The 27,929-nt window shown below is 38.5% G+C and overlaps 1 pseudogene; it reads right to left on the minus strand.

Moving 5' to 3' along the window:
• Nucleotides 1–1,503: 1,503 nt before the first annotated feature.
• LOC124245449 (endophilin-B2-like) lies at nucleotides 1,504–27,929 on the minus strand (annotated as a pseudogene).

Raw genomic sequence — 27,929 nt, forward strand, 5'->3', positions numbered from 1 at the left:
TGTGGGTTTATTTCTGGGCTCTCTTTTCTGTTCTATTGATCCACATGTCTGTTTTTATGCAAATGCCTTACTATTTTTATTACTATAACTTTGTAGTATAGTTTGAGAAAACGAAGCTTGATGCCTCTGAGTTTGTTCTTTTTTCTCAAGAAGCTATTCTGGGTCTTTTAGTGTTCCACACAAATTTTAATAATTTTTGTTCTATTTCAGGCATTGGAATTGTGATAGGGATTGTATTGAATCTATATATTGCTTTGGGTAGTATGGACTTTTTAACAATATTAATTTTTCCAATCCATGAGCATGGAATATTTTTCCATTTATTTGTATCATCTTCAATTTCCTTCATCAATGTCTTATAGTTTCCAGTGTACAGTTTCTCACCTCTTTGGTTAAATTTATTTCTAGGTACTTTATTCTTTTTGAAGCAATTGTAAAAAGGATTGTTTTCCTAATTTTCATTTCTGATAGTTCATTATTAGTGTACAGAAATAACTGGTTTTTGTATATTGATTTTGTATCCTGAAACTTCACTGAATTTGTTTATTCTAATGGTTTTTTGTTGCAGCCTCTAGGATTTATAATAGGTATAAAATATCATGTCATTTGTAAATAGAGATGGTTTTACTTCTTCTTTTCCAATTTGAATGACTTTTATTTCTTTTTCTTGGCTGATTGCTCTGGCTAGGACTTCCAATACTATATGAGTAAAAGTGGTGAGAGTGGGTATCCTTATCTTCTTCCTGATTTTCAAGGAAAAGATTTCAGCTTTTGACCAATGAGTATTATGTTAGTAGTGGGCTTGTCATTATTGATTTTTCTTTTTGCACATGAAGTATAGTTTATTAGTTGTCACTGCTAGAGAGCAAGCAGATAGACAGAGTAAAAAGATAAGTTAAAAAGTGAAAATGGAGAGATGCAGGCTATAGCCACCATACTTGGCTTGGGCTCTAAGTGGGTGGGAGGGGAAGCATAGAACTGGGAGGTGCTGTTCAGTGGCCCAAACCTGCCTCTCAGGCCAGGCTCCCTCTCTACTCCAGTTCATCTTGTGGGGACAGCATACCGTCCCTGGGAGCTTCCTGCCTTTCCCCCTTTGCTACTTTTGGCAACTAAAAGGCAGGTGCTCTCTTCTTGCCAAGAGTATGCCCCAGGGCTCCCTCAGGCTCTCTGTGGCTGACCCATACACAGGCCTAGGTGCTGATTGCAGCTGCTGCAGACAGACCCCTCCCTCATTAGCAGGAGCCAGGAGGCCTGGGGTGTTCAGGGGCTGTAGTTAGGGTTGGGAGCTCCAGAACCACAAGTCGGAATCAGGGCTGGAGGAAGGGGTGATATCATTCAGCCTCTGGGGTCCCCTCATGGCTGCATGACTGAAAGTAAGGAGAGAATGGGGTTAGTCTCCCCACCGTGAGCAGCTGGGTCACCAACAGATAAGATAAGTAGCAGGGTTGTACCCATTCTCTTCTGCCCAGGTCAAAATGGGCAGGGGTCTGGGAGGGAGCTTGCTTAGCTGAGTAGTTCCAAGTAGGCGGCAGGGACCTTGCCCTTCTTGTTGCCTCTTTCATGAATGAGCAAGTCAGGGTCCATGCCAAGCATTCTGTAGATGGTGTCAAGCTCATCAGCAAGCAGGGCCAGCTTACTGCTCTCAGCCACCTTGTAGTCATAGAGTACACAGTCTTTTGGATTCAGTTAGCAGGTAGGACCAGGCCTTCTGAGTTCTGCTGGTAGATAGAGCCACCTTCACCAGGCAGAGCAGGCTCCCCCAAAGAGGCCAGGCCAGCCACAGAGGGTACCACAGGCACAGTAGCTGTGGTGGTGGGTGACTTGCTGCTCAGGGGCAGGTAGGTGGGTTCTGTTGTACCCATGAAGGTGCCTGGAAATCTGTCCAGCTGTTTCTGTAAGTCCAGCATGCAGCAGTAGCACTGCACGTAATAAGTTGTCTGAGACTCTAGGAACTCACAGAGGCAACGAAGATGCTTCATGTGAATACAGCTGATTCCCTCCAGCAGGAGACTGGTCACTTCTGCCTGCTGGTCGACCTCCTTTGGGGCCACTTGGAGCTCCTGCTCAGTCTTGTCCACCTCATCATTCCAAAGCAGGGAGGCGCTGCTGGAGAGAATTTAATTACAAGGTCAAGTCTCCTGAAATTCAAGCACCATTGTGGCTTTGGCTTCTGCAGCCTTGGCCTTCTTCAGGAGTGCTTCGCAGGCATTCAAGTCCAGACACAGGTTTTGAAGGAGCCACCCCTCCTTGGAAATCATCTTCCAGCTCCCTTCTTAGAAGTTGCACTGGGACATGAGGAAGTTGGTGGGGGCTATGAGGATAAAATCTTCTGTATCTCCCAGACACTTTTCAGTTTCTGCCACCTTGATCAATGTCTTCCCCTAGGTAGCAGTGGGCCCCAGCCCACTGGCCATCTCTGACATGGACTGATGCAGCAGTTCCACATTGGTGACCCACAAGGTAACCTTCCTGTCTAGCTTCTCATATGGGAACTCTTCCACTTGGGCACTGGGGTTGGGCCACAGTGGCACTCTGAAGCAGTACCTCTGACTGCCTCAGGATTTTCTCCATCCACTTCTTGGTGCTGTCCTCCTGGGCCAGAAAGTTTTTAAAGTGGGCCTCAAACTTGGTCTTCTCAGCCTGGCTGAATTTCTCCTGTGTGAAAAGCATGTCCCGGATGAGGAAGATGCCTGCATCTGACTTCATGTTGAAGTCCACGCCAACTATAAAAGTGGATTTGTGTATTTGTTTTTTCCCTTTTATAAATTTTTGCTTCATGTATTTTGATACTCTTAATAGATCCATACCTGTTTAGGATTTTTATGTCTTTTTGGGTAAATGATTCCTTTATCAATATATGTTTTTCCTTTTCCTTAATAATTTTCCTTTATGTGAAGTCTGCTTTGTCTGACATAAATACAGCTATTTCAGGGTTGTTGTTTTTTGACTAGATTAGTGTTAGCATGGAACATCTTTCTTCATACTGTTACTTTTAACCTAATTCTTTATATTTAAAATGAGTCTCTGTTAGACAATAAATAGTTGAGTATTTTTTTTTAAATTTTATCCACTCTAACAATCTGTCTTTTAACTGGCACATTTAGACTTCTATTTAAAGTGATTATTGCTATAATTAGATTAAAACCTACCATCCTTGTAAATTTTGTCTATTTGTTGCATTTACATTTAGTTTCTTTTTCCACTTTTCCTGCCCATTCTGGTTTTAATTGAACATTTATTCTATTGTACTCTATTTCCCCCTTGGTATATGACATATCATTCATATTTCTTTTAAATATTTTTATTTGTTGCCCTATGGTTTATAATACAAATTTTAAAATATCTATTTCCGCTTTCAAATAACCTTACATTGCATTATGTTATAACAGAGTATTTCTAATTGCTCCCTCCTGCCCTTTGTGGCATTGCTGTTATCCATTTAATTTATTCATAATCTATATTCACAAAATATGATGTCATGATTATTTCATTAAATACACCATTAACTTTTAGATCAATTAGAATGAGAACAATAGATTTTAACTTGCCTTTACTTTCCTCTATTATATTCTTCTTTTCAATATGCAGATCATAGCTTTTGACCTATATATATTTTTTGTCTGAGTGAAGAACTTCTATTGATATTTCTTACAGAGAACATCTGCTTATAATTAATCCTCTCATTTTAAACAATTTTCTGAGAAAGTATTTTGTTTCCACTTTTGAAGGATAATTTTACTAAATATAGAATTCAATTCATTCTATAGAATTCTTTTAAAGATTCAAAGATTTTACCCCAATTTCTTCCTGTATACATGGTTTCTAATCACTGGTCTGCTGTAACTGTAATCCTTGCACTTCTGTCAGTAAAGTATTTTCTTCCTGACCTTGGCTTCCTTCAAGATTTTCTTTGTGTTATCTTCACTTTGGATATGATATACCTAGGTATAGTTTTTATTTTATCTTTATTGTTTTTAACATTTATCCTGCTTGAGTCTCTCTGAAATTCCTGGATCTTTGGATTATTATCTGTCTTTAATTTTGAAAAGTTCTTGGCTTTATTACTTCAAATATTTATTCTGCTCTTTTCTGTCTCTCTTCCCATTTTGTTCCAATTATGCATATTTTACACCTTTTGAAATTGTCCCAAAGTCTTTGGATATTATGTTCTATTTTTGTCATTATTATTTTTTTGCAGTTCATGAAGTTTCTATTGACCCACCATAAGCTACCTAATTCTTTCTTTAGTTGTGTTGGGTCTATTGTTGATCCTATCAAAAGACATTTTTCATTTTGATTATGATGTTTTTCTATTTCTAGTATTTACTTTTGACTTTTTCCTGGAGTTCCCATCGCTCTGCTTACAATACCCATCTGTTCTTGCATATTGTCTATTTTTTCCTTTAGAATCAAGAACATATTAATTATAGTCACTTTAAGTTTCCTGTTTGATAAGTCCAACATCTGTGTCATATCTGGGTCTGGTTCTGATGCTTGCTGTGTCTCTTCAGTCTGTGTTTTTTCTTGTCTTTTTAGTATATCTTGTTATTTTTTGTTGAAAATAGGGCATGTTTTACTGAGTAATTGTAACCACTGTAAATGGACCTCTAGTGTGAGCACTTATGTTAATCTAAGAGTTAGACGGTGATAAATGTTTATTGTAGCTATATGCATGAGGCCTCAGATTTATCTAGTGTCCTTATTTTTGTCTCTCTTCTCGGTTTGGGGGGTCCATTTGCACTGGTTCTCAGAAAAGGTCTGCGTCTTACAGCTCTTTCAATTGTAATCTACTCTTATCAAACAAGAATCTTGTGCTAGGTAGTAGTGTATAGGAAAGAGGAGTCATTCTATAATCTTCTCATTCTCAGTTTATTAAGGGGCCTATGCTTTCAGGCTGTAGCCTACACAAGTGTTTCTTTCTCTACTACAGGGGCATAGCTTTTTTCCATTCCCCTTATAACCTAACATGGCTTCAGCATTCCCAACCTATTTCCTTGAAGCCTTGGGTCCTGATAATTGTATTTTTTCTTAGATAAAACAGAAAACCAGAAAGACCTTGGATGGAATGCATAGCTTCTCTCCCAACTGGAATAATGCTTCTGCCCCACCTTCTGGTGAAGTCTTTTTCCATGAAAAGTAAAACCTTGCTATGGAGAAAGAACTTAGATGTTTTCACACTGGCTATTCTGCCCCTCCCACTACCAGGTCCATGAAAGAATCATGTTCAGATCTTCTCTGTTAGAATCTGGTAGGATTCCTGGAAAGAAAATCCACAAAAGTGGAATCTCCTCTAGGACTGGGGTTCCAAGCAGTTTTAAATCTCATGATAGTCCCCACTTAACCTCCAGCAATTCATCAAAATTATTATTTAAATGTTCTTACAGTTTATAGGGTCCAATGGTTTCTCCAGGTAAGCATGTCTCAGTTGTTTTATGTCTCTGGATGAACCTGTCTCTTCAGAATTTAGGCAACCTCATTTATTTGATAAGTCCAAGCATAGTCATTGATCTTTAATTTACCGAGCTTTTTCTTGCTATCAGAATGGGAGTGACATTTTCCAAGATCTTTAAAGGTAGAATCTGAAATGAGAAGTCTGTAATATTTTTGCAATTTCTTGTAAGTCTTAAAGTATTTCAAAATTTTAAAAAAGTGTCTGTAAAATGTGTTTAAGCAAAATGAAGTAGTGAAGATTAGACAACAGGATTAACAAAAACTCAACTGTATGTCCTTTACAAGACACACAGCTAAAACAAAAAGGAAATAAAAGGAAAAAAAAGTTTGTAAAAAAAATAGACAACTCCTAAAAAAATAAATCTTATATATCTATATTAATAAACAAAATAGAATTTTAATCAAAAAGCATTACTGGAAATATAGAAGCTCATTAAATAAAGTTGAAAGTTCAAATTTACCAAGGTATATAGTATTGCTATACTATGCAAAATCTGAACCAAACGACATAACCTCAAATACTGCAAAGCAAATCATTAACAAAACTGAAAGAGTAAATTGATAGACCCACAATTGTAGTTTAGAGAATTAGCTCCCCTTTTCCAAAAATGGTTAGATGAATAGACATAAATCAATAATGATATATTAATAACTATGTGCAAGGTTCTTTGTATATATTAACTCACCTTAACCTCAAAACAAGCCTGTGAAATTAGTACTAATATGATCTTCATTTCACAGATGGGAAACTATTGCAAATGATGTTTAATTGCCTTACCCCAAATCACACAACTGGTAAGTAGCAGAACCTTTACACAATTTTGCCTTTTAAAAACATAATCAATAAATTTGAATACAAACTATTTTACTATCCAAGAGGAGAATGCACATTGTTTTCATGCACATATGGAAAATTTAGATATTAGACAAATAATTTAATCTCTAAAACAATCTAGAGGTACATATTAACGTTATATTTAAAGATGATAAGGTAGAGAGACTTAAAAAAATATCCAGGACCATACAGCACTGGATTCTAGGTCTACTTAATTCCAGGGTTTGTGCACTTCTTTGTATGTCATACTATTTTATTGTAAAGTTTGAGAAGACATGGAGAATATATACACGAGGTGGCATGTAGGTTATTTCATGCATGGAATTAGGATCATGAAGGGGTACCAGCAGAAGAAAGGTTTGTTTCTTCTTCCCTCTATTTAGACTCACTATGTGACGACCCCTGAAAGAGAACCTTTCTTGATCTGTTATTGTATGTGGCACTTTCACTCAAACCAAGCTTTACTATCTGGTAATTTTCCCTGTCAGCTGACTGATAATGTAAATTCATTTTTTCTAAGTGTTAAGTGAAGACAAAAGCTCAGTGTTTTGCCACTAGCAAATAACATATGTGTATTTTAACAGAGGCTTTCAGTATGGAAATTTGAGACATCCAGGGAGGGCTTGTGAGCTACTTTTGTGAAAGCACTTCCCTGTAAACCTTGGATCATGCAATATGCACGGCTGTCTACTCCATTTATGTATAATGCCCACTCTTCACAGAGACACAGTAATGGTTAGACCTGAGGGTCAATGTATAATATGGGAATAAACGGTATAGAGCTTAGAAATCTATAGACTTGAAAATTGAAAAACAATCAAGCATTTTCATTAGTAGTCTGTCGTGGTCTAAAGGAAAGCACATTTTAAAGCAAAGAAAAAGGTAATTTTGAGGCAAGAGACCCCAAAAGTCATAACATGAAGAAGAGAGATTAAGATAAGCACAATTGGCTTGACCCAGCATTAAAATATTAAACTTTCCCCTCTAAATCCTCACTATCATGACTGACATTTCTCTGTGAAAAACAGAGCAAAGTTGCCTCGTATCATATACCCAAGACCCTCTCCTTCTTCTCTACAGTTTTTTTTTTTCCTGAAGGCTTGGCTCATGGCCTGATGGCCTTGCCTCTACAAGACAGAACAATTTGTCCTGCATTTTAAACAACTATCTGAATTCCAAATTTAAATAAAAATTATCACTAATTCATCACAACTTTCTCCTTTTCCACTATGTATAAGTCAATCAGCGAATGTTCTCAATTTTTTTAAGCTTTATTAAAATATAGTTAACAAATAACACTATGTAAGTTTAAGATGTGCAATGTAGTGATTTTACATATGTATCTATTGCAAAATGATTACCACAGTAAGGTTAGTTAACCCATCCATCAGCTTACATAGTTACAATTTTTTTGGTGAGAACTTTTAAAATCTACTCTTTTAGCAACTTCAAATGTATAATACACTATTATTAGCTATAGTCACCATGCTGTACATTACATCCCCAGAATTTATTCATCTTACAATTAGTAGTTTGAACACTTTCACCACCTCCAACAATTTCTCCCAACCCCGTCTCCCACCCCTGGCATCCACCAATCTATTCTCTGTTTCCATGAGTTTGTTTGTTTGTTTTTTATGTTCCACATATAAGTGAGATTATACAGTACTTGTCTTTTTCTGAATTATTTTCATTTAGCATAATGGCCTCAAAGTTCATCCATGTTGTCACAAATGTCAGGTTTTCCTTATTTTTTATGGCTGAATAATACTCCATTATATATATAATCATATTTTCTTTATCCATTCATCTGTTGATGGACATTAGGTTGTTTCCATGTCTTGGCTATTGTACATAATGCTGCAATGAACATAAAGGTGCAGATGTCTCTTTGAGATAGTGATTTCATTTCCTTTCAGTGATTCCATTTTCCTTTCATTTCCTGAATATATACCCAGAACTGGAATTGCTGGATCATAACATAGTTCTATTTTTAATTTTTTGAGGAACCTCCACAATGTTTTCCATAGTGGCTGCACTAGTGTGCACTCCCACCAATGGTGTAGAAGGGTTCCCTTTTCTCCACATGCTCACTAGCGCTTTAATCAACACATGTTTTGTGTAGAGCACTGTGCTAGATACTTTAGGAGATTCAAGAGGAGAAAACATTATGCTTACCCTCAAAGACCTCCCAATTCAATCAGGGAGAAAATACTCACAGAGCCAATAATAATCAAAAATACAAGAGAGTAGAAAAATAAATAATCACTGTATATTACAGGCTAAAATATAAGTAGGGATTCTGAGACAAGGGATATAAATGAGGGCAATAATAAACAGGGAAGCCTTCACAGAAGAATACAGCAGATTAAAATTTGAAAGTTTGTTCTAATTAAGTCTAGCCATTCTTTATAACATCCCACAATTAATAAGCTAGGAAGACAGAAACATGGTCTTACTGTTAAGAAAAGCTACATGTGAAGAGAGCTATCAATTATTGCATTTTTCTTTTTTCTAAAACTCTAGTAAAACATACGCAGTTATAGAAAGTATAGAGGAGGTTGAGCTAATTGTGGCAACATATCAGTGAGTGCATACCTAGGTGTTTATAAACATACAGAGATAAACATATAAAGCTTATCGTAAAAGTTTCCTTACAAATTTAAAATAAATTTTAAAATACACCCATTTAGTTCTAAATAAATTACCATATACTGGATTTATATAAGCATATATTATACTCAACAAACAGTATTACAGAAAATAAATAGTATTGACTCAGCCACATAAATATAAACATATATAAGGGTGAAGATGTGTGTGTGTGTAGCGGAGACATTTCGGACTAGTCTCATATAAACTACATGATACACAATTTAGGATTTTCAGAAAAATACTTTATTTCATAATAAACTTGCATAGTAACACACTTTGATTTTGCCTACAGTGAACCAGGCATTGATAATACATTTTGAGTAATTTATGTGGCTGTCATACTTCTGTCTGTTTGCCCAGTGCTGTCTCACTTAAGACTTGATTATTGTGAATCTGCTGGTTATACAAGAGCTACAGTGAAAGGGAAAATTTTTGCACCAGCTTATTGCTTCAATAACAGACATTACTTAGCAAGGAGATTTCATTAATAATGGATATATGCAGGAAAATTGAGGATTATTGTCTGGTGTTTGCAGAGGAAATTATTATGGGGAGAAAATATATCCCTTATCTCCTTCTACAAACCTTGTATAAAAATGGATTTACTGTGAAGGAATGCATATGACATAACTTCCGCAGAGTAAAGAAAGACATATTTAACCTCTGATAAATATTACCCTGTCTCAGATAAGAAAGCAAATCAGGAATTTCAAAGATAAAGGAATGGAGATATCCTTTTGTGATGGAATATCTGTGTTTTCTCATCAAATCAAATTATGCATAAATTTACAGCTCAAATGGTCTCCCACTTTCCAAAAAAATCCTTTGTAAAGCTGGTGTACTTCTGGAATTTTGTGATTTCATTAATTTAGTCAGTGTGGCAAAGATTGCCTCCCTGCTCACTACAATTGTTTCCTTTTCCTCTTGCATAGGCAGATAGATTAGATGTCCCAGTCTCTTTTGTAGTTAGGTAATAGTACTACTATTAACTGAGGTTGAGGTCAGGCCAATAGAATGTAGCCAGGAGTGATGAACATAATTTCTAGGTATACCTCATAAAAAACTCCCAAGTTATCCTTAACTTTCTCTTCCCCTTCTACCAGTAAGATCCTGACCTCCAGGACAGCCTTAGAAGCCATGTGTTAATGATGGAAGAGCCTTCTTTTTTATTAATATCTAACTTGAATTTGGTATTGTGCCAGATATGCTATTTTAATGCTATTTTCCCCTGGCTAACCACTTAAAAATGAAATCAAGATTCAATTATTTTGAATAAACTGTTCAGATTTTAGGTAATCAGTGCCATGCTGCTAGACCTTTTAGCCAACATGAGCCATAGCACAATAACAAAATATGAGTTCAGTAATTACTATATTCCAGACATGGAGTTAAAAAGTTTTGGCTCGTGGTCTCATTTAACCCTACTAAATATAGCTTTATTCCTATCACATAGATATGGATTTTGAGTCACTAAAAGGCAAAGTTCCCAGTCTAAGGTTTTGCAGCTAGTAAGTGTCAGAGATTTAAAGCAAACCCACCTGACCGAAAACTCAAGTTTTAACGATGGTATTTTATTTGCAACACCTGAGAGTGTTTCTCTGCAATACAAACAAAACAACTTGTTCAGAATTCACTTATTTGGAATTAATGGTGATAGGAAATAAAACTGGGTTAAGGTTTCTGCTTAAATAATAATGCAAAATATTTGAATGAGTGAAATTATGTCAGAAGTGTGTAATATACTTAGGGAACAAGCCCATTTTGAATTTCAAAGGCACACACTTATAGGCAACTGAAAATCTTGTCTAATCGTTAAAGCATATATGTTTACATACATTTATTCCACCAAATAGGGCATCATTATGAAGAGATGAAGAGAGGAACAGAGAATTCATACATCTTTTTTCACAAATTTCAAGCAGAAACTAATACAAAACTAAATCAGACCTAAGAGACACATACCTGGAATATACATTTACATCAGGAGAAATATTTACTCCAATTATAGGGATGTCTTCATTTTTGTTTTAATTCTTCACTTTTTATACACACATGGCTTTCTTTTTTATGTAAATGTTGCATATTTTTAATGATGTAAAGGAACACTTTTTTCACTCACACCACTTCTGACGCCAAATATATGGGAGATTTTTGCACACCAGCCAATTCTTCAACTCTCCAAACACCAACTGGGTGTCCCACAATTCAATTATGACACTAAATACCTGGAGTTAGTGCAAACTCTACAGATTAAGGGCTCAGTTCCGCAAGACTGCCCTCACTTCAGATGCCAGACACAAGTCCCATGTTGTCACCTATACTTCTGATCAACTGTCTATAAATTTAAGGTTCCAACAACTCCCTCCTCAGAGTTGATTATTTGCTATAACAATTCACAGAACTCAGGAAAACACATATGTTTACCCCTTGTAGGATATTTGGTCCTGTGTAAAACATCTATGGAGACATTGAGCCCATGACAAAAGGTCCTTGATATCTGGTCATATTTGGTCCTGTCCAAAACATCCATGGAGACATTACGTCCTCACCTTGAGGTCCTGTCCAGAACCATTTGGCATGAACCAAAGATGGACATTTTGGACAGGACCAAATGTCAAGCATCTTTTGGAGTGGACCAAAAGTCTGATGAGCCAAATGTCTTATGGACCAAATATGTCTGGTGAATGTGTTTGGACAAGACCAAATATCAAGGACCTTTTGATGTGGACCCAGTATCTGATGGACATTTTAGACAGGACCAAGTGTCTGCTAATCATGTTTACCAGTTTATTATAAAAAACATAATAAAAGATACAAATGAATAGTCAAATAAAGAAGTTCATAGGTGAGGTCCAGAAGGGTCCTGAGTGCAGGAGGTTCTGTCCTCATGGAGTTGGAGTGCACCATCTTCCCAGCACTTGGATGTGTTCACCAACCCAGAAGCCCTTTAAACCCCATAGTTTCGGGATTTTTATGGAGGATTCATCATGTAGACATGATCAGTTGATAACGCTGTCTCCAGCCCCTCTCTCCTCCCTGGAGCTGAGGGGTGGAGCTAAAGTTCCAACCTTCTAATCATACTTTTTCTTTCTGCTGACCAGCCTCCATTCTGAAACTATCTAGGTGCCCCAGCCATCAGTCATTTCTTTAGCATACATAAAGACACTCATCACTTCAAAGATTCCAAAGATCTTAGAAGCTCTGTGTAAGAAGCTCCTATCACCCCCATCATTCAGAAAATTACAAGGATTTTAGGAGCTGTGTCAGGAACCAAGGACAGAGACCAAATATATATTCCTTATTATATCCCAGTCCAGTCCCTGGCTTCAGGCCATGAAACTCTTTCAACAAAATGATCATAACAGTCCAAAAATATCAGTACATTACTAGAATCCCATTCAGTCATTATTACTTATCCAGTCCATCATTCTAGCTACATTCACTATTAACACCAATTTTGCCAGATGGGGCGAAGACACAACATGCCCCATCAAGCCATTAGGGATTCTGACATAAGATTTTTAAATATACATTATGGGTTATAAATTGTGTTCCTTTGTTTGAAGAAAATGACAATCGACTGTCCAAATTGGAGTCATATCTTCTGTTTGAATCCTTCAATAACATTTTGAGTATTTGTATCTACTACTCAGTCTGCAAAGTCCAGTACAGAATCAGTATTTATTCCTGTCAAGACTCATTTATACCCCACAGGGCTACTGATCTCAGTCTCACTTTCCAGCTATGTTTAGGAACTTCCCCCCTAAGGAAATCTGCTACATAACCATCTGCAGTCTTTGTCTCTTTCGTTGGCAAACAGAACAGTTGGTATTTTGTGCCTCAGAGGGTGCAATAGGAATATGTCTAGGTTCAGCGTATCTCTGCATTGAAGTAATACCCATATCCACTGATTTCATGGAGCCAGGTGGCCACCTTAAGGGAGCACATGACAATATCTGCTTGTCAATTCCAATTAACTTCAGAACCTGGAAGGGAGTTCTTCTAGTGGGCATGGACATATCCTACTTTAATCCACCCATCAAATTCCCTAGAGATTTTCATAGGGCTATGCCCCATATCGGCATCCCTTTAAAAGGCTAGGTCTCCATTGTCCTTCTGCCTAGCCATATGGCCAGGGCATTGGTCACCGCCCATGACTCAGTAAAATGCAAACATAGGAGCTTTCCCCACTGTTCAATTCTTCTGTCACTGCCAGGAAACAGCATGCAATTTATCCCACTGAGTTGATTTGTTTTTGTCTTCTTCAGTCTTTCCATCCACTAGTCTTAATGTGTGGCTTTCCAAACAGAAAACAGTTCCATTCATCTTGGAAACTGCCATCTGTAAACCAAGCAGCAATTTGTTGGTCAATTAACAGCTGTTTATATGCTACTATCCCCATAGTAACAGGTTTTGGCAGCTCCTCAGGTGATTCCAAAGTCAGTCCTAGGGTAAAAAAGGCTCCCTGCTCATGAGTATCTCTTCCTTGCATTCCCCCAGTAGCATGGTGATATAAAAACTATTTCCATTTTATTCTGCAACTCTTTTGAGTTCTGCCCTTCCCCTTAGAGAGTTTCTACAAATTCACTCAAAATATCATGGATATTTCAGGTTTCAAAATTGTTTTATGTCCTTCAGTTATAGGGACAGTTTCAATTAATGCCTAGTAGCAAGTTAATAATTGTCCCTCAAATGGAAATACTCTCATCCAAAGTTGTATTAATCTTGACTGGGAGGCACTCACAGGCTTTTGCCATGAGCTCCAGTATAAGCTCCACACAGAGCTAGTGTACAGAGAATTTGTTCTTATCAGCACTCCAGCTTCTATTCTATATTGTGTGGGCTCAGGCAATCTTTTTGGTTTCCATTTAGCATGTCCAGATAATATTGCTTAATGGACAGATTTGCATGTCTTCTGTTTTGTACTAGGTAGGGAAAATGTTCCCCAGTCAGCCACACTGTTCATCCCCATAATACTTTCAGGTAAAAGGCATTGCAACTTTACATAAACCCTGCTCAAACATACAAATTCTCCAAATTTTCACCTTTATTCCACCAACACTTACATCCTAATTGTAGACTTCATTAAGACTTTATCAAAAGGTTTTGGTTTTACCATATCCATTAACAAATGATACTGGCTCAACACAATGTTAATATAAAGGAAGACATATTATAGAAAAGAAACCATATCGTAACTTTGAATGACCTCTGACTAACTAACCCAGTTGGATATGCACCCTCCAGGAGATCTACCTGCTCTGTGGATTTTATTATCCCTGCTTGTATATGTACCTCCTACCTGCAATAAGATAGTAACTTTGTTCTTTTGAGTTCCTTAGGACTGTGATGACCACCAGAGGGAGAGTCTATGCTGATAGCCATCATCAATGACAACTGAAAGGTCTGGAGTGGAGACTCCCAATCTGTAACACCAGAAGATCAACATTCCTAACCCCCTCTCCTATAACCCACTGGCCTATATACTGCTTCAAGATTCTGTTCCCCCCTTAAGATGGTTCTTTAGGATACTAGTCCACCATTTCCTGATTTGCTAGCTTATCACTTAATAAAATGCCCTTTCTCTGCCACCATCTTGTTTCTTGATGATTGACTTTTGTTTTGAAGCAAGCAGATCATGCCCCTTTGTGCTGTAACCGAAATTTGGCAACTCTGGGAGGACTTTAAGTCCTGCTCATGGCAAGTTGACCTCAGATGGGTGACCTGTTAGGTAAGTCCCTAGCAGCTGCCAAGGCTCCCTTTGTCTTAGGGATCTGCCCTTCCTGCTCTCCCATGCCAATGCCAGCTGCCTCCTAACACTCCCTATGGAGGAAAGAGAAATGGCTACTTCTGGTGAGTCGACAGGCTCACATCTGGAGTAAGGTAAGCTACCTCAGGGGCATAGCACTGAAAACTTCCTTCCTCTTCATCATGGGTCCCTCTCTTTGAAAGAGGGAACCACCTGATTAATAGGGTGCCCTGCCAGAATGGAAAGAGGTATAAGACTGATGTATGGTGGGAGTCTGGGAATCGTTTCACTGGTGGCTGTTTTTTACATGTCTGTGTCTGTAAACAGCTCAAGGATCAGACATCTCTTGGGTTAATGACCTTGTTAAAATGCACCTGTGCCTAAAATTGTCTAATATCTCATTGGGATTGTGGGTTAGAGGCCCCACTGGTGAGATTTTTTGCTGTGTTAAAGTCCCAAGGCTAGGACTGTGGGTTTAAGGGAGACAATATAAAATGGTTACAGCCACTGGGATAGTCAAAAAGACTGGGTTAGAATGCCCAGCTCCGGGGTAGGGTCCCAGAGTACCCTGGATTAGAGTCCCAGAGTATTGGAATTTGGTATACGTTCATGTTTGTCTATGTCTGACTGTTTAATTTGTTAAAATTGGCTGTTTGAGGACTGAGTTTCTCAGTGATTATAACAAGCTGTCTTTAGAAATTACCTTGTTTGTTGTGGCCACCTTGGGAAAAGCCCTCTAAAATGGGAAAAACTATAAACAGCTAGCAAGATACGCTAGGATTATTTAAAATTACAGGGGTCATTTTGGACTTCTTTGAGCCTCCAAACCAAGGAAAAAGGACAAATCTTTAATCTTTAAATAGTCAAGGGCTCCACCTTTCTACCAAAAGTTTCCAGAAGCTGTAAATGTTTACAGAGAACAACAGAATCTTACCAAGCTTGTTTTGTGCCCTGAGACCTTGGATTGATAATTGTCAGATTGGGGGGGGGGTCCCAAAATTATGGTGGGACAAAAATACAGTTGCACTCAAGTTTGCAGTCAGAAATGGTTGGATAGAAATGTGGGTTGCACTCCCATTTGCGGCTAAGGGTCCTATCAAACTGCCATCGGCCTCAGGGGAAGTACTTTGACCATTAGAAGGAATGTTCCATTAGATAAGATCATTTAAAAGTGCACTTTAAAAATTGAAAGTTTTGTTGCAAAAAGCTAATAAAAAATTAAGTTATCTAAAAGAAAAGTCTATTAGGTCAGAGTTTTACAGGTAGCCCAAAATCTTTCTTTGAAGGAAGGCCCCAAATGAGCCCCTCACAAAGTTAAGGAGACTCAAAGATTTTCTGGGAAGTTGCTGTTCCATACAGCTAGGTATAGTTACTGTTTGTCCCAGCTGAAACTTGACAAGATATTTGAAAGGATTTAGCAATTTACGATGAGAAATTCAACCAAACTGGTAGCTGATATTCAGAGCTTGATAAAAAAATTTTTAGGCCTTCTTCCCAAAATTAAGGGAAAATTAAGAACCCAGGGGGAAAAAAGCAAATTAGTGATGATGTAGTTGGACAGGTGTATCAACCTATAATCTCATTTGAGTTACAACTCAATTTCTGAGGAGTCAAGAGCAACTATCTTTAAAAAAATCCTTGTAAGACTAATGATACACCTCTAGAAGAAGTTCAGGTTCCTCTCATTTCCCTTAGCTCAAACAACTTGAAAAGCCCTCTGGGGACTATCTAGCCCATCACTAATTCCTAGGACTGAAAAAACAAGGAAAAGGCAGGAAAATGGCCATAAGAGCACCATCACCAAAAATCTAGCATATTGAGTGTTTTCTCTACAAATATTAGTAAAAAAGGCTTAAAACAAAATTTGTGTGTTTGTGTGTCTATATGTATGTGATTTGTTACCTCCAGATGGTATTATTTCTAAAGAACTCTATTCAATTGGCTTAAAGTCAGCACTTACATAAATTATTTCTAAGTGTAACCAACCCAAATATCTTTCAAGTTAACATGATATAAAATAATCTTTGGTAAATAAAAGCTTATTTAAGTTTGTTGGTTTGATTAAAATAGGCCTATCCTCAAAATTATCAGCATTGTATGTGATGCAAACATGCAAGCTTTATTATATGTTTATCAGTCAAATAAGCTGAAGTTATCTCTATTACAAAACTGGCAAGCAAAAAAATAACTTAAAATAACAGCTAATTTTGTCTGTCTCATGAAATTTTATAGGCAATCTAAGTAATTATTGGGAATGAGTAGACTAAATTAAATGTGAAAAAGATAAAAGTATTGGGTGAACTTTTTATGTGTTATGGCATGCATATTTAAAATAACTTCCAAAATCTCTCTGGTAACCTGAAACTTTAAAGTTTTGCTAGGAGAAATTAAACAACAAAAAATTAATTGAGAGGGTCAGCCCAGTGGCATAGTGGTTAAGTTCATGAACTCTGCTTTGGCAGCCCAGGGTTTGCCAGTTCAAATCCTGGGCACCGACTTAGTACCACTCATTGAACCATGCTGGGGTGGCATCCCACATAGAAGAACTAGAAGGATGTACAACTAGGATATACACTTATGTACTGGGGCTTTGGGGGAGAACAAAAAAGAGGAAGATTGGAAATAGATGTTATCTCAGGGCCAATCTTCCTCACCAAAAGAAAAATCATACAGAAAAAATTCATTGAATATCTGGGTCACTTTCTTCCTCTTCTTTTTTATTTTGGTGAGGAAGATTGACCCTGAGCTAACATCTGTGTCAACCTTCCTCTATTTTGTATGTAGGACACTGCCACAGCATGGCTTAATGAGTAGTGTGTAGTTCCGTGCCTGGGATCTGAACCTGTGACCCCAGGCACATGAACTTAACCACTATGCCACTGGGCTGGCCCTGGGTCATTTTCAAATAAGATAACATACTGAAACATTGTCACTAAATGCGTCTAAGTTTATCTACTTTTAGCTTCTTATTATAGAGAAACCAACAAATGCTTGGGCCTATTAGTATTCATGTCCCGTATTTTATTAAAATGTTGTATTATGACGTAGCATGTTTCTAGAAATTATGAAAAGTGTTTAAAATGCTATATAAAAGACAGTTCATAATTGCTTACATTTTGGTTTTCACTAAGGTCTGTAAACGATAAAACTTCTACTAAATTTAATAAGGAAAACATCCCTGTATTCAAGGAAAGTAAGATGTGTTTTCAGTAAAGAAGGTAGAAAGAATGGAAATATGTTTGCTTGTTTTGTTAAGGGAGATAAATTTTCCTAAAGTTCTAGGAGGGAAGAAAGAAGGTGTAGGACAAATTATGAATGTAAAACAGAAAGTTATAGAAGGTTTGTGGAGGAGGAACCCTCAGAAATGGGTTGTGCATGGTCAAGTTGACTGATTGAAATAAATTTAATTAAGCAAGTTTCAATATCAAAAGTGAGGTGGTACAAAATTAGAATTTTGTTCTCTCTGTTAAAAGGGTAATTTTCCTGGACTTTTAGTTTCCTCTTGATAAAGAGGTTATAAGAGGGTTTTCCTTCCTGTTGAATAAGTTCACTTAAGAGATAGAAGATCTACGTTTTGTTAAAATAATTTCCTATGTTCAAAAGACTGAGGTCTGTCTATTAAGGTTCTTTTTGTTTTGACTGTTTTAACTCTCTGTTTACTATTGATTGTTTCTGTTGTCACTTTGAGTTGATAAGTGAGCATTGTCTCACAGTGAATGTTGTTTTCTATTTTACTAAGTGTTTTAAAACATTTTGATATTTTTAACAAGCTTCCCCAAAAATTCATATCCTAAATGAAGTCTTTCTTTTGACCTGAGGGGAAAAAAAATTCTATGCGAATTTTCAGAGCATCCCTGGGACTAGTCAAAGAAATTTATTCTCCCTCTTCCTATAAAGAAGAAGATACTAAAATAACTAAGTTTACTTGGTATGTTAAATTACATGGGAAGCATTGTCAAATAAGTGATGATAAACCTTCTTAGGTGGTATTAATTGGGTAAATGTTATTGATATAATTTTTTTAATTATATAACATTCTTAAAATTCTGATCTCTCCTGGTTGTCAGCTTTAATTCTAGTTGTTATTTGAAAGTGTTGTATGTTACAGAAATAGCCAACTTTCTTTTTCAATTGCCCTTTTTGAGTCTTTTGTCATTTCCAGATAGTTGTTTTACTCTGATATTTTTACAGATGTATTTCATCTTCAGAGAGGTTCATGGAAAGGATTCTGACACTTACTTTAGAATACAGGTTTCTGATAAACTTTCAGACCATAAAACTAAACTCAGTAAGAAACTACAGAACTCTAATGGTGAAACTGATGGCCTCATAACTCTGCTAACAGAAGATTAAGATCAAGAATCCATTACACAGGACTGAAAGAACTGATGAGGATGATTATAATTTTTATGACATTTCATTTGCGATATTGCTGACTTTTTGATGTTTTGTTTTTTCCAGATTTGAGGAAACCTTTTCTCTTTTGCTTAAGCTAACTACACTTATGACAATTTGGTAAAACTATACCTTTGTAAGTAAAACTGAGACATTTATTTTTTTCTTCTCTACCTGATCCTTCCAGAATTTGGAAACTCTTAGTAAGTGAGTATTTTTTTCCTGGCAATACAGTTGTTTGCTTAAGTTCAATAACAATCTGTTCTCCTCATAACAAGACACAATTGGAAACATTGGTTATACTACCACAGCTTTGATTAGAACGTCATATTTGAGAGAAACATTCAGACTCAGATATGAAAAGACAGCTTTTGAGGAACAAAGGTTCACTTTATGGAATAAAGCCTCTTGGAAATATTGGCCTGGTCCCATTATTACGGGGTTCTCAGCAGCTTTACCAAGTGAGTAAGTAAGGTCACTTCTCTGACTGCTGCCAGGACCCTCAGGATATATTGGGAACCTTGAAAAGAGAGGAATTCACCCAAATCTGTAGGTATTTCCAATGGAGTCTGATGACAAGTCCCTGGCTTGGCTTTTCTGGCCTCAAGAGGACATTAAGGTTCAATCTGAGATTCCTTATGAAAGGTTCCAGCAAAGCAGATTTAAAAGAGATTATATGATCAATTTCTATTCTTGCTGTGTTTATGTAAATTATCAGGCCAAATTTATTGAAACTAGACTTATTTTATAAACCAATTAGTCTTAATTTGGCTCTTTAGTAGAAATGAGGGTGACCTTAGAAAGATCTTTGAGGTTTTTGTTTTTGATCTGTAAACTGTACTGGATCCTGAATTCTTCTAGTCTCCTGAAATGTCTGGCTACAAACCTCAAAACTAATGTTTTCAATTTTTTCCATCATTTTCATTTGAAATCATTGTGAACTGAAATTGTACTTTTTCCTGAAGCTCTGCAAACTGAAACTGGACAACTTGATATAAACTTAAGAGAGATTAATGTCTGTTGCTTTGTAAGCCATTCAGAAAGAGACACGATGACATCATCAGAGATATTTCAAACTAAAAATGATGCCTTGACTCTGACATCTAGAAATCTTTTTGACTGGCTTCCCCTGGGCTCAGAAACTGATTTCCCACCATTAACCTTGTTTTTATTTTTGTTTCTCTAGAATTACTTCTTATTAAATACCTAGTTACTTGCTTACACAATATAGGCCTAACTTTGGGAGCCCACCTGCATCATTGTCTTGGTAAGAGACTGGTTCAATGAGATGGAATAAACTATGTCCCTCATCAGCAGGATATCTCTCAAGATTGAGGAATGAACAACAAAAGAGGGGGATTGACACCCACTAAACACAAGTTTGATATAGGGAAGCCATATTGTAGAAAAGAAACCATATTGTAACTTTGAATATCTGCTTAACTAACACACCATCATCTGATTTTCTAGCTTATTGCTTAATAAAATGGCCCTTCTCTGCCACCATCTTGCCTCTTGATGATTGGTTTTTGGCTTGAAGTGAGTATATCATGCCCCTTTATGCAGTAAAAAAGTCATTCAGGTAAATGAGATATAATTTCTTTACATAAAGCCTCTTTAAACATTTCAGTTATAATAATCCTATCGATTGTTACATTTCTGTATTCTCTCAATCTAATTGTAGCCCACATCAGGGCTTCATCATGGATATTAGTACCACAGTGCATCAGTCTACCATATCAAACAGCCCCAGAAATGTTTCATCTCCACCCCCACAACCATCTTACAAACTTGAGTACATAAGACTTTGGGTCCCAAGCATGGAGTTGGGCCAAGTAACCCTGGCTCTTTTGTCAATCTTTATCTTGCTTAATCCAGCTGAATATTGTCCCAAGAGATTGCAAGTAAGGTTTATCATTATAATCTTTCCTTTCTGGCCTTTTACCTTTCTTTGACCTGGGGTAAATAGAGCTGATATGTTTGGGGCTTTTTAATGTTCAGGGACCAACAGGGAGTCCTTTTGGCCTGCCCAATCTTTGGGAGTGCTATAGTAAGAGCTTTTTTTCAATGTCATCAGTGTCTGTTTTATTTGTCCCATTTCTTAATAACCATCTAAAGATTTCTACCCTATTGGGATAATGAAAATCCTCTTTCTTTTTCCTCTTTGTTCTACACTATTAATATTTCTTTATTCACTTTATTTCTTAATAACTATTTAAAAATTACAACTTTTCTGGAGGAGTCCTTTGATTATCCTCTCTTTCTCTACAATTTTGTTAATTAACTTAATGTTTTTATTAGCATCCATAAAACCCCGGGGGGAAAGCTGAGACAGCAAATTCAATAAGGCTTCCAGAACTGTGACTTAATTTTTCAACAGTGAAGTTATCATGGGGTTCAGGAAATGCTACCCCAAAATATGGAACCTTGGCATACTGAATATCTTAAGATGAAAAGGTTTGGGAAAACCCAGTGACAAGAAGTTCATTCTGAATTCCCCAACTTGTCCTTCCCTCAAAGCAGGAGATAAATCTCCCATGTGTTAGGGACTTTCCCTGTACCAGAAGGAAGTGATACCAATCCTCTTAATCTCAAGTTCATGTGACTGTTGTGCAGCAAGCCAAATACTGAGACATTGTTGCTTGGAGATGGAGAAAGGCCACATTCAAGTTGGCCAAGACAAGAAGGTTAGAGCATGAGTTCACCCAAATCCACCTTTCCCAGTGCAGAAAGCAGGGGGAGTTCTATAGAGCTAAGGGTCCTGGCAGGAGGAGCTTTGGATAAACAAAGGGGTTACTCCTGATAAGCCACTGGGCAATCTGCAATGGCCATGTGGTGATCGCAACCTCCCTGAATGTATTCTCTTTCTTCTGCAAAAAAAACTCACAAGTCCTTGAGACTCAAGTTACCACTCAAGTTAAACCAGAAATTAGCCATCCCTCAAGAAAACAGCATATTGACAAAATTCATCTATGTATATCTTGAGAATAAGGTCAAAAGGCAATCATGTTCTTATTGAATATGTACTGTAACCCTCAGGAACCTGGCTGCAATCCTCACTGTCTTTTTTGCTTTCCTTATTCTTGTGGGAAGTGAGGTGTGGATTGTTCTGGCTACTTTCTACTGAAAGTGGATGGAGATAGGGAAACTGAGGAAGGACATTTTTCAACCTGAAATTGGAAATACGCTTAGATAGTGGGTTGTATCTTGCATTATCATTATTTGAGTGATTTTATCTACAGTCTTAGAACAGCACCTTATTCCATATTTGATTAACCCAAATTTCCAGAACCTGAAATTCAAGAACCCAATTCATTTTACTTATCTGATTGTTTGGTGTCTACTGTCTTAATCCAGAACAGCTGCTTAAGGTCTTTCAGTGGCTCACAAAACCAGTTTTTTTTTTTTTCTTATCAGCTTCTGAGTGCTCTTGTCATGGAGGGGCCAAGGCTCCCTTGGGTGTGATGAATCCACGGCTTGGTTCCAGCCAATTTGACTGATGAGTGGGTAGTCAGTAGGACTTCACAAGGCCTGGTCCACTTGAGGGTTAGTTGGTCCTCTGGCCCATGCTCCTTCCAAGACTTAAGGAGAACCTGGTCACCTGCCTTGGTGTGGTAGAGTGGAACATCTGACAGGAACAGGGACCTGTGAGAGGCAAACTCTTGAACAGAAGTTTAGATTTCATTTAAAAATTTTAAATGCTTCCTGATTGCTATTTCCTTCTGTTGTATATAACCTCCCTCCACTGATGAAGCTGACAATGGTCTCCTATACATCATTTCAAAGGGGCCCAATTCAAGCCTACTTTGAGGGGCTGCACAGATCCTCAAAAGGGAAGAGGCCAACACCTTCTCCCAGGTTAAATCGGTTTCCTGGTTAATCTTTTCAGTCTTTCCCATTGACTGGGGCTGCCATGAGGGATTTGATTAACAATTTATCTCAGAAGGGCCTTAGGTACCAGGATGAATCCTTCCAAGTTACATTTCTAATGCTTTGCTAAGGTCTGCTAAGGCCAGTGCAAGTGCTTCCATTAGTAAGTCTTTAAGCTTATTGAAAGCTTGGTCATGTAGCTTCCCACTCAAAGGGGCCCATTTCTGGCTCCTTTAGTTCATCATAGAGAGGCTTAGCAATTAACCCAAAGTTAAGGATCCACGTGTGGTAAAAGCCAGCCATCCCCAAGAATCCTTGTAGGAGTCTACAAGTTTTTACCATTTCTCTCTCTTGAGGAAGGCTGTGTTGCTCTTTTGAAATTATAAAACCCAAATACTTTATAGTCTCTTTAGATATTTGTGCCTTCCCTTTAGACACTTTATATCCCCGGTTAAGAAATTCAACATATTTAACTCAATTCTGACACTGTCTACCCGCAAATAACATCAGATCCCACCAGTTTACACTTTGCCTCCCACTTTAGATGCCAATTGCAAGTCCAGATTGTCACCTGTGCTTCTGAACAATTATCCACGGCCCAGAGTTTCCCAGGGCACCCTCCCTTGGAAAACATTTTACTTAACAGCAATGGAAAGGATGCATAGAGCAAGATATGTGGGGAAGGGATGTGGAGCTCCCAAGCTCCTTTCTGGGTGTGTCCCTCTCCCCAAATTTTCCATGTGTTCACCAATGCAGAAGGTCTCTGAACTCCATATCGAACTCAATCCTCAGCCCTTATCTCCACTTTGGAGGTGTGGGGAAGGGCATTGGCCTGAAAGTTCTAACCCTCTAATCACACAATTGTTTCCCCTGGCAACCATCCCCCAACCTTAGGGGTTTTCCAAAAATCACTTTATTAACAAATTCAGATGTAGTTGAAAGAGGCTTGTTATTGAATAACAAAAGATACCCATTTCACCTTTATTGCTCTGGACTCATTTCAGGAACTGAGGGCAAAAGTAATTATTATAACAAATGATGCCCCTGTGGCTTTTAAACTGCAAAGCACAAGGGTTTTAGGAGCTTTGTACCAGAAACAAAATGAAGATATTTCTTATTATAAATCACAATATCACACTGATTCTTGCTGAAGGAAGGGCAAAGTGATCAAATATCACCTGGGGCGGGGTGGGGATGAGGACTCAAAAGCATCTTTTAAATTCAGCACAGTGTAGCATTGACACCCCTAAGTCTTGAGCAAATCTATATTCCCCTGTTCTCAGACTTTTAACAAGAAAAATGGGGGTGTTCCATGGGAATCTCCATGGCCTGATCAATCCCTGTTCTAAAAGCCTATTGATTACAGGAAAGATTTCAATCATGGCTTCTGGCTTCAAGGGATATTGTTTCACCTGGGGCCAGTGATCTATGTGCTTCAATTTTACCTTTCCTGATGCCCATACTTCTCAATACATTTAGGGGACTGTCTTCCTTCTCAGGTGCTGATGTTTCTTGCGATAAGGCTATGACTCAACTAGCAAACTTTTAGGAACTTGGATGTCTATTTTATCTTGTTCCTAGCCCATTGAAGCCCCTAACTTAGATAGCATGTCCCTCCCTAGAAGGGGAACAGGGCATTCTGGTACATATAGAAAAGAATTATTCAGCATTTTTGATCCTATTTCACAGGTCAAGGGCTCAAGAAATCTTTTGATCTCTCCTTTTCCTGAAATCTTTTTTATGTCCTAGCTTTCCTTGACCCCTTTTGGGTGTTCAACACTGAGAATGTGGCCCAGTATTGAGCAAGAATTCAACACGCTCTCCTCCTACCCCAAGGTCACCTGGGACTCCTAGAGCTAACTGGGGAGCCCGATGGCCCCAGTACATCACATCTGTAGTCAAGCGAAGGTGGCATGACCCAGTCCTGTTCAATCCCATCCCTCTCTGGGGATGGTTCATACTGTTCCACTGCAAATGTCCTTCCTGCCAGCAGTATGCACATTGGTTAACCCTCAACTTTGTTGGTGGCTTGTGGTCCCTTGTTGGGGGCTGGGATCACTCACCCATTGTGTCTTCCTTTCCCTTGGGTTCCCTTGAGCAATCTGTAGGGCCACAGATAGCAGGGCACTTTGCCTTTTTATCTTCTTATCTTCTCTTTCATCCTCAGTTACATCCTGGTTGTTGAGCACCTTAAAGGCAGCCTCTACTAGCTGTGTAAAACTAGTATCAGGATCTATACAAACTTTTGGAGTTTCCTACAGATGTCTGCAGCACTTTGAGATATGAAATAGATATTAAGAACCACTGTACTGCACTGGGTGCCAGGATATAGCACCTGAGGCAGTCCCCTAGCTGCTGAAAAAAAAGGAGGAGGGGTTTTCCTCAGGGCCTTGTTGGATCTCTCTTAATTTAGACCAGTAAGTGGATGGTTGGGTACTATTTGCATGGCTTTCAAAATAAGACTTCAAAAATGTATTCCAGCCAGGGTCAGTCCCTGGCACAGCCCTCCTACAAGGCCTGCAAATTTCTGAGCCAGGGACATATCTATTCTGGCTCCAGCCTGATATCATGCATGCAGTGAAGTGACTGGGTGCCAAGCCTCTTCCATTGCTGCTGCCACCACTGCTCATGGCCCCTGGGCTGAGCTGGGCAAGGCTGAGTGCAGAGCACCCACACTAGGCACCAGCCTGCCCTCAGGATGCTCCTCCTGCTGCCTCCATCCCTACTGCATCTTGGGCCACCACAGCTGCCATGATGGGGGAAGGACACCAGGCCACCCCACACCACATCTACACCACCTTCCCATCAACCTTACCCTCCCTTCTAGGCCACCACTGCTACCAATAAGCCTGAAGACATGCCCATTTAAATCAAACCAACAAACTTACACATACACAAGACAAACTCACCCACACAAAGATAAAATCCAACTGCTGCAGGGCAAAAACAAAAGGTGAAGTCCAACAATCCCCTTGATCTCTCCCAAACAAGGGTCCCTGATTTCAAATGGAGAGAGAGAATTAACTGTGTGTGTCATATTGATTCACCAAGCAAATGCAAAACCAACTCCCAAAGGACAAAAAGAGAAGGTTAAGTCCAACAATCTCCTAGATCTCTCACATATGAGGGGCCCTCTTTTCACAAAAAATGCAGATAGAGAGACAGGGAATTCACAATCACACGTGTTGTGGCAACTCACTCAATAAAGGAAAAACCAACTCATGCAGGACAAACAAAAGATTTCGGTGAAGTCCAACAATCTCCTGAATCTCTTGAAAATGAGGGTCGTTTTCCATTTAATCACACAAAATGCAAATTGAAGACAGGAAATTCATGACTGCACATGTTTTGACAACTCACCTGACAACAGACTCACAGACAAGACAGATGCATACTCACTCACAGGGACCAAAGTCCAATGCATTTCTCTACTCCAAGCAAGCATTGAATGAAAGGTAGCTGATACCAGAGGGAAGTGGCGAGTGGCAGGGGAAGTCACTCAGGCAAAGATACCTGTGCAGCTGCCAGGGACCTCTGACTGCTCACACCCTCCCAGGGCCATCCAGCCATGGGCATAAGACTCCTGGCTGGCTCATAAAAATTGACACTGAACCCCTTAATCTCAAGTTCATGTGCCTGATGTGCAGCAAGCCAAACATTGAGACATCAGTGCTTGGAGAAAGAGAAAGGCCCCAATCAAGTTGACCAAGACAAGAAGGTGGGAACACGGGTTCACTCAAATCTGCCTTCCCAAGAGCAGAAAGCAGGGGGGTTCTATAGAGCTAAGGGGCTTGAGAGGTGGAGCTTTGGAGAAACAAAGGGGTCACTCCCAATAAGCCCCTGGGCAATCTCCGACAGCCAACAGGTGATCACAACCTCCCCAAATGTGTTCTCTTTTTCTCTGCAAAACAAACTCTCAAATCCTCGAGACCTGAGTCACCCCTCAAGTTAAACAACAAAATAGCAAATTGACAAGATTCATCTATGTCTGAATTGGGAACAAGATCAAAAGTCAATCATGTTGTTATCAAACAGCTACAGAAACCCTCAGTTACCCAACTTCAGAAGGGAGGTATCCTTATCACCAGAGATAGGGAATTTAGGGCCAAGAAAACTGTATAAACAAACCTTGTTACTTCTTCACTATTTACTTCTATTGAAAAAGAAATAACAGGCTCAAAATGGAGTCATTTTGCCCCCACAACAGCAAACCAAGACTTAATTGCAGCTTCAACTTCTTCCAAGAATGTGACCTTTAAATAGTCAATCTGAAATTTTCTGATTAACACTAATGAGGTAATCTTCATGATAAGACCCATGCCATGTCCTTCCCCGAAAAGAAGATGCCCTGACCCGAAACTCCATTTTTTTCTTTTGCTAATAACTTCCTTGTCGTACTCTTCTGTCTATAAAAATCTTCCATTTTGTACAACTCCCTGGTGTATCTCTACTTGCTAGAAGGGATGCTGCAAGTCCCTTATGAATCACTTAATAAAGCCAATTAGGTCTTCAAATTTACTCAGTTGGAATTTTGATTTTTAACCAACTTGGTGGCAGTGAGGAGATCCAAAGCAAACTTCCAGTGGCATTTGGGGACAATGAGAAGCAAAGTGTGACTCTTGTGGAACCCCTTTTTGAGTTCACTGTCTTTCTTGCTGTTTCCAAGGGCCAGAGATAAGTTCCTGTCAATTCTCAGCTCCACTTCTCTTTGCATCAAGCACATGATCTAACTGGTTTTCTACAGTTCCCTATTTTATTGGAAATACCAGCCCTTGGTTCTGTCCCTGGATTCCACATTGGGAGCTTCTGACTCTTTAGTCTGCCATTCCCCATTTGTTTGGAATCCTTCCCCAGATTCAACATTTGGAACTGCTGGTGGCAGTTGCAGTTCTCCATCTTTTTTGGAATTAGTCCACAGTCAGCATTCTTTAGAGTCTGCTGGTTCAGTCCTCTCCCAAAGCCACAGATCCCCAT

This window comes from Equus quagga, chromosome 10 (assembly GCF_021613505.1).
Source record: "Equus quagga isolate Etosha38 chromosome 10, UCLA_HA_Equagga_1.0, whole genome shotgun sequence".
Classification (NCBI taxonomy): Eukaryota; Metazoa; Chordata; class Mammalia; order Perissodactyla; family Equidae; genus Equus; species Equus quagga.